Source organism: Acinonyx jubatus, chromosome X, assembly GCF_027475565.1.
Source record: "Acinonyx jubatus isolate Ajub_Pintada_27869175 chromosome X, VMU_Ajub_asm_v1.0, whole genome shotgun sequence".
NCBI classification, from domain to species: Eukaryota; Metazoa; Chordata; class Mammalia; order Carnivora; family Felidae; genus Acinonyx; species Acinonyx jubatus.
Window position 1 is genome coordinate 80,746,556 of NC_069389.1, and position 6,657 is coordinate 80,753,212.

Here is a 6,657-nt window from a genome sequence, read left to right on the forward strand (position 1 = left end):
AGTTTGTTCTCAGTTTTTAAGAGTCTCTTATGCTTTGGTTCTCTCCCACTCTAACCTCTTTTTTTTTTTCCTTCCCCTCCTCCATGGGTTTCTGTTAAGTTTCTCAGGATCCACATAAGAGTGAAACCATATGGTATCTGTCTTTCTCTGTATGGCTTATTTCACTTAGCATCACACTCTCCAGTTCCATCCAGTTGCTACAAAGGGCCATATTTCGTGCTTTCTCATTGCCATGTAGTACTCCATTGTGTATATAAACCACAATTTCTTTACCCATTCATCAGTTGATGGACATTTAGGCTCTTTCCATAATTTGGCTATTGTTGAGAGTGCTGTTATAAACATTGGGGTACAAGTGCCCCTATACATCAGTACTCCTGTATCCCTTGGGTAAATTCCTAGCAGTGCTATTGCTGGGTCATAGGGTAGGTCTATTTTTAATTTTCTGAGGAACCTCCACACTGCTTTCCAGAGTGGCTGCACCAATTTGCATTCCCACCAACAGTGCAAGAGGGTTCCCGTTTCTCCACATCCTCACCAACATCTATAGTCTCCTGATTTGTTCATTTTGGCCACTCTGACTGGCGTGAGGTGATACCTGAGTGTGGTTTTGATTTGTATTTCCCTGATGAGGCGCGACATTGAGCATCTTTTCATGTGCCTGTTGGCCATCCGGATGTCTTCTTTAGAGAAGTGTCTATTCATGTTTTCTGCCCATTTCTTCACTGGGTTATTTGTTTTTCGGGTGTGGAGTTTGGTGAGCTCTTTATAGATTTTGGATACTAACCCTTTGTCTGATATGTCATTTGCAAATATCTTTTCCCATTCCATTGGTTGCCTTTTAGTTTTGTTGATTGTTTCCTTTGCTCTGCAGAAGTTTTTATCTTCATAAGGTCCCAGTAATTCATTTTTGCTTTTAATTCCCTTGCCTTTGGGGATGTGTCAACTAAGAAATTGCTAGGCTGAGGTCAGAGAGGTCTTTTCCTGCTTTCTCTTCTAGGGTTTTGATGGTTTCCTGTATCACATTCAGGTCCTTTATCCATTTTGAGTTTATTTTTGTGAATGGTGTCAGAAAGTGGTCTAGTTTCAACCTTCTGCATGTTGCTGTCCAGTTCTCCCAGCACCATTTGTTAAAGAGGCTGTCTTTTTTCCATTGGATGTTCTTTCCTGCTTTTTCAAAGATTAGTTGGCCATACGTTTGTGGGTCTAGTTCTGGGGTTTCTATTCTATTCCATTGGTCTCTGTATCTGTTTTTGTGCCAATACCATGCTGTCTTGATGATGACAGCTTTGTAGTAGAGGCTAAAGTCTGGGATTGTGATGCCTCCTGCTTTTGGTCTTCTGCAAAATTACTTTGGCTATTCGGGGCCTTTTGTGGTTCCATATGAATTTTAGGATTGCTTGTTCTAGTTTCGAGAAGAATGCTCGTGCAATTTTGGTTCGGATTGCATTGAATGTGTAGATAGCTTTGGGTAGTATTGACATTTTGACAATATTTATTCTTCCAATCCATGAGCAGGGAATGTCTTTCCATTTATTTAAATCTTCTTCAATTACCTTCATAAGCTTTCTATAGTTTTCAGCATATATATCTTTTACATCTTTGGTTAGATTTATTCCTAGGTGTTTTATGCTTCTTGGTGCAATTGTGAATGGGATCAGTTTCTTTATTTGTCTTTCTGTTGCTTCATTTTTAGTGTATCAGAATGCAACTGATTTCTGTAAATTGATTTTGTATCCTGAAACTTTGCTGAATTCATGTATCAGTTATAGCAAACTTTTGGTGGAGTCTATCGGATTTTCCATGTATAATATCATGTCATCTTCAAAAAGCGAAAGCTTGACTTCATCTTTGCCGATTTTGATGCCTTTGATTTCCTTTTGTTGTCTGATTGCTGATGCTAGAACTTCCAACACTATGTTAAACAACAGTGGTGAGAGTGGGCATCCCTGTCTTGTTCCTGATCTCAGGGAAAAAGCTCTCAGTTTTTCCCCATTGAGGATGATGTTAGCTGTGGGCTTTTCATAAATGGCTTTTATGATGTTTAAGTATGTTCCTTCTATCCCGACTTTCTCAAGGGTTTTTATTAAGAAAGGGTGCTGGATTCTGTCACAGGCCTTTTCTGCATCGATTGACAGGATCATATGGTTCTTCTCTTTTCTTTTATTAATGTGATGTATCACGTTGATTGATTTGTGAATGTTGAACCAGCCCTGCATCCCAAGAAGGAATCCCATTTGATCCTGGTGAATCATTCTTGTTATATGCTTTTGAATTCGAATTGCTAGTATCTTATTGAGAATTTTTGCATCCATATTCATCAGGGATATTGGCCTGTAGTTCTCTTTTATTGCTGGGTCTCTGTCTGGTTTAGGAATCAAAGGAATACTGGCTTCATAGAATGAGTCTGGAAGGTTTCCTTCCCTTTCTATTTCTTGGAATAGCTTGAGAAGGATAGGTATTATCTCTGCTTTAAACATCTGGTAGAACTCCCCTGGGAAGCCATCTGGTCCCGGACCCTTATTTGTTGGGAGATTTTTGATAACTGATTCAATTTCTTCGCTGGTTATGGGTCTGTTCAAGCTTTCTATTTCCTCCTGATTGAGTTTTGGAAGCGTGTGGGCGTTTAGGAATTTGTCCATTTCTTCCAGGTGGTCCAGTTTGTTGGCATATAATTTTTCATAGTATTCCCTGGTAATTGTTTGTATCTCTGAGGGATTGGTTGTAATAATTCCATTTTCATTCATGATTTTATCTATTTGGGTCATCTCCCTTTTCTTTTTGAGAAGCCTGGCTAGAGGTTTGTGAATTTTGTTTATTTTTTCAAAAAACCAACTCTTGGTTTCATTGATCTGCTCTACAGTTTTTTTAGATTCTATATTGTTTATTTCTGCTCTGATCTTTATTATTTCTCTTCTTCTGCTGGGTTTAGGCTGTCTTTGCTGTTCTGCTTCTATTTCCTTTGGGTGTGCTGTTAGATTTTGTATTTGAGATTTTTCTTGTTTCTTGAGATAGGCCTGGATTGCAATGTATTTTCCTCTCAGGACTGCCTTCGCTGCATCCCAAAGCGTTTGGATTGTTGTATTTTCATTTTAGTTTGTTTTCATATATTTTAAAATTTCTTTTCTAATTGCCTGGTTGACCTACTCATTCTTTAGTAGGGTCTTCTTTAACCTCCATGCTTTTGGAGGTTTTCCAGACTTTTTCCTGTGGTTGATTTTAAGCTTCATAGCATTGTGGTCTGAAAGTATGCATGGTATAATTTCAATTCTTGTATACTTATGAAGGGCTGTTTTGTGACCCAGTATTGATCTATCTTGGAGAATGTTCCACATAGACTCGAGAAGAAAGTATATTCTGTTGCTTTGGGATGCAGAGTTCTAAATATATCTGTCAAGTCCATCTGATCCAATGTCTCATTCAGGGCCCTTGTTTCTTTATTGACCATGTGTCTAGATGATCTATCCATTTCTGTAAGTGGTGTGTTAAAGTCCCCTGCAATTACCACATTCTTATCAATAATGTTGCTTATGTTTATGAGTAATTGTTTTATATATTTGGGGGCCCCGGTATTCAGCGCATAGACATTTATAATTGTTAGCTCTTCCTGGTGGATAGACCCTGTAATTATTATATAATACCCTTCTTCATCTCTTGTTACAGCCTTTAATTTAAAATCTAGTTTCTCTCATTTAAGTATGGCTACTCCAGTTTTCTTTTGGCTTCCAGTAGCATGATAAATATTTCTCCATCTCGTCACTCTCAATCTAAAGGTGTCCTCAGGTCTAAAATGAGTCTCTTGTAGACAGCAAATAGATAGGTCTTGTTTTTTTTATCCATTCTGATACCCTATGTCTTTTGGTTGGCGCATTTAATCCATTTACATTCAGTGTTATTATAGAAAGATACGGGTTTAGAGTCATGTGATGTCTGTATGTTTTATGCTTGTAGTGATGTCTCTGGTACTTTGTCTCACAGGATCCCCCTTAGGATCTTTTGTAGGGCAGGTTTAGTGGTGACGAATTCCTTCAGTTTTTGCTTGTTTGGGAAGACCTTTATCTCTCCTTCTATTCTAAATGACAGACTTGCTGGAGAAAGGATTCTCAGCTGCATATTTTTTCTGTTCATCACATTGAAGATCTCCTGCCATTCCTTTCTGGCCTGCCATGTTTCGGAAGTGACATCAGTCACGAGTCTTATAGGTCTCCCTTTATATGATTGGGCACGTTTATCCCTTGCTGCTTTCAGAATTTTCTCTTCATCCTTGTATTTTGCCAGTTTCACTATGATATGTCATGCAGAAAATCGAGTCAAGTTACGTCTGAAGGGAGTTCTCTGTGCCTCTTGGATTTCAATGCCTTTTTCCTTCCCCAGTTCAGGGAAGTTCTCAGCTACTATTTTTTCAAGTACCCCTTCAGCACCTTTCCCTCTCTCTTCCTCCTCTGGGATACCAATTATGCGTATATTATTTCTTTTTAGTGTACCACTTAGTTCTCTATTTTTCCCCTCATACTCCTGGAATTTTTGTATCTCTCTTTTTCTCAGCTTTCTCTTTTTCCATAACTTTATCTTCTAGTTCACCTATTCTCTCCTCTGCCTCTTCAATCCGAGCCGTCATTTCCATTTTGTTTTGCATTTCATTTAAAGCGTTTTTCAGCTCCTCCTGACTGTTCCTTAGTGTCTTGATCGCTGTAGCAAGAGATTCTCTGCTGTCCTCTATACTGTTTTCAAGCCCAGCGATTAATTTTATGACTATTGTTCTAAATTCACTTTCTGTTATGTTATTTAAATCCTTTTTGATCAGTTCATTAGCTCTTGTTATTTCCTGGAGATTCTTTTGAGGGGGATTCTTCCGTTTGGTCATTTTGGATAGTCCCTGGAGTGGTGTGGACCTGCAGGGCACTTCCCCTGTGCTGTGGTGTATAACTGGAGTTGGTGGGTGGAGCCGCAGTCAGACCTGACGTCTGCCCCCAGCCCACCGATGGGGCCACAGTCAGACTGGTGTGTGCCTTCTCTTCCCCTCTCTTAGGGGCAGGATTCACTGTGGGGTGGCGTGGCCCGTCTGGGCTACATGCACACTGCCAGGCTTGTGGTGCTGGGGATCTGGCGTATTAGCTGGGGTGGGTACACAAGGTGCACGGGGGCAGGAGTGGCATGCTTAGCTCGCTTCTCCTTAGGTCGTCCACTTCAAGAGGGGCCCTGTGGCAGCGGGATGGAGTCAGACCCATTGCCTGAGGGTTGGTTCCACAGAAGCACAGCGTTGGGTGTTTGCGCGGAGCAAGCAAGTTCCCTGGCAGGAACTGGTTCCCTTTGGGATTTTGGCTGGGGGATGGGCGAGGGAGATGGTGCTGGTGAGCACCTTTGTTCCCCACCAAACTGAGCTCTGTCCTCCAGGGGCTCAGCAGCTCTCCCTCCCTTTGTCCTCCTGCCTTCCCGCTTTCTGAGCAGAGCTGTTAACTTATGACCTCCCAGATGCTAAGTCGCGCTTGCTGTTGGAACACACTCCATCCGGCCCCTCCGCTTTTGCAAGCCAGACTCGGGGCTCTGCTTGGCGGCGGGCCGCCCCTCTGCCCTGGTTCCCTCCCGCCAGTCCGTGCAGCACGCACCGCCTCTCCGCCCTTCCTACCCTCTTCCGTGGGCCTCTCGTCTGCACTTGGCTCTGGAGACTCCGTTCTGCTAGTCTTCTGGTGGTTTTCTGGGTTAGTTAGGCAGGTGTAGGTGGAATCTAAGTGATCAGCAGGACGCGGGGTGAGCCCAGCGTCCTCCTATGCCGCCATCTTCCTGAACCTCCTCTATTAGCTCTTCTTTAAACATTTGGTAGAATTCACCTGTGAAGGTGTCTGGTACTGGACTCTTGTTTGTAGTTTTTAAATTACTGATTCAATTTTACTGCTAGTACTTGGTCTTTCTTTTGGTATGTATCTATTAAAAAGCCCTACTAAGTATATATGAATCCATACTGATAAAACAGTGAATTAATAACAGATTGGTTCCATGAGAAAAGTTGTTTTAAATAATTATAAATAATATATGATGTAGATACCCTGCCTCCATGATGTGAACCTTAATTCTGTCTCCACCACTGAATGCAGGGCACATTTAATGATTCATGTCTAAAGAATAAAGTAGGTGAATGGAAAATAGTTACTGTACACTAGAGAAACTAGACAAACATCACCTTAACCTTGTGATGATGGCCAATATCTCTAGTCACCCAGAGATGTCACATGGGTATCACCTTCTTGCAAATATGAGGTAAAGAGAAGGGCACTTCAACTCTGACTTTCTTTCCCAAAACCCATAACCACAATCTAATCAGGAGAAAAAATAGCAAACTATTCCTACACTCCTCATGATTGTTGGGGTTATCAAACAGTCTGGCAGTTCCTCAAACAGTTCAACAAAGAGTTATATGACTAAGCAATACCACTACTAAGTACAGAGCCAGAAGAAATGACAACATATGTCTACATAAAAATATTATGCAAATGTATATCATTATTCATAATAGTGGAAAGTGGAAACAACCTAAATTCTCAGCATTTAATGAATGCATAAATAAAATGTGGTGTATTATATGTCAACAGAAAGGAATGAAGTACCGATAACATGCTACTATATGGATGACACTTGAAAATGTTAAGCCATGTAAGAGAA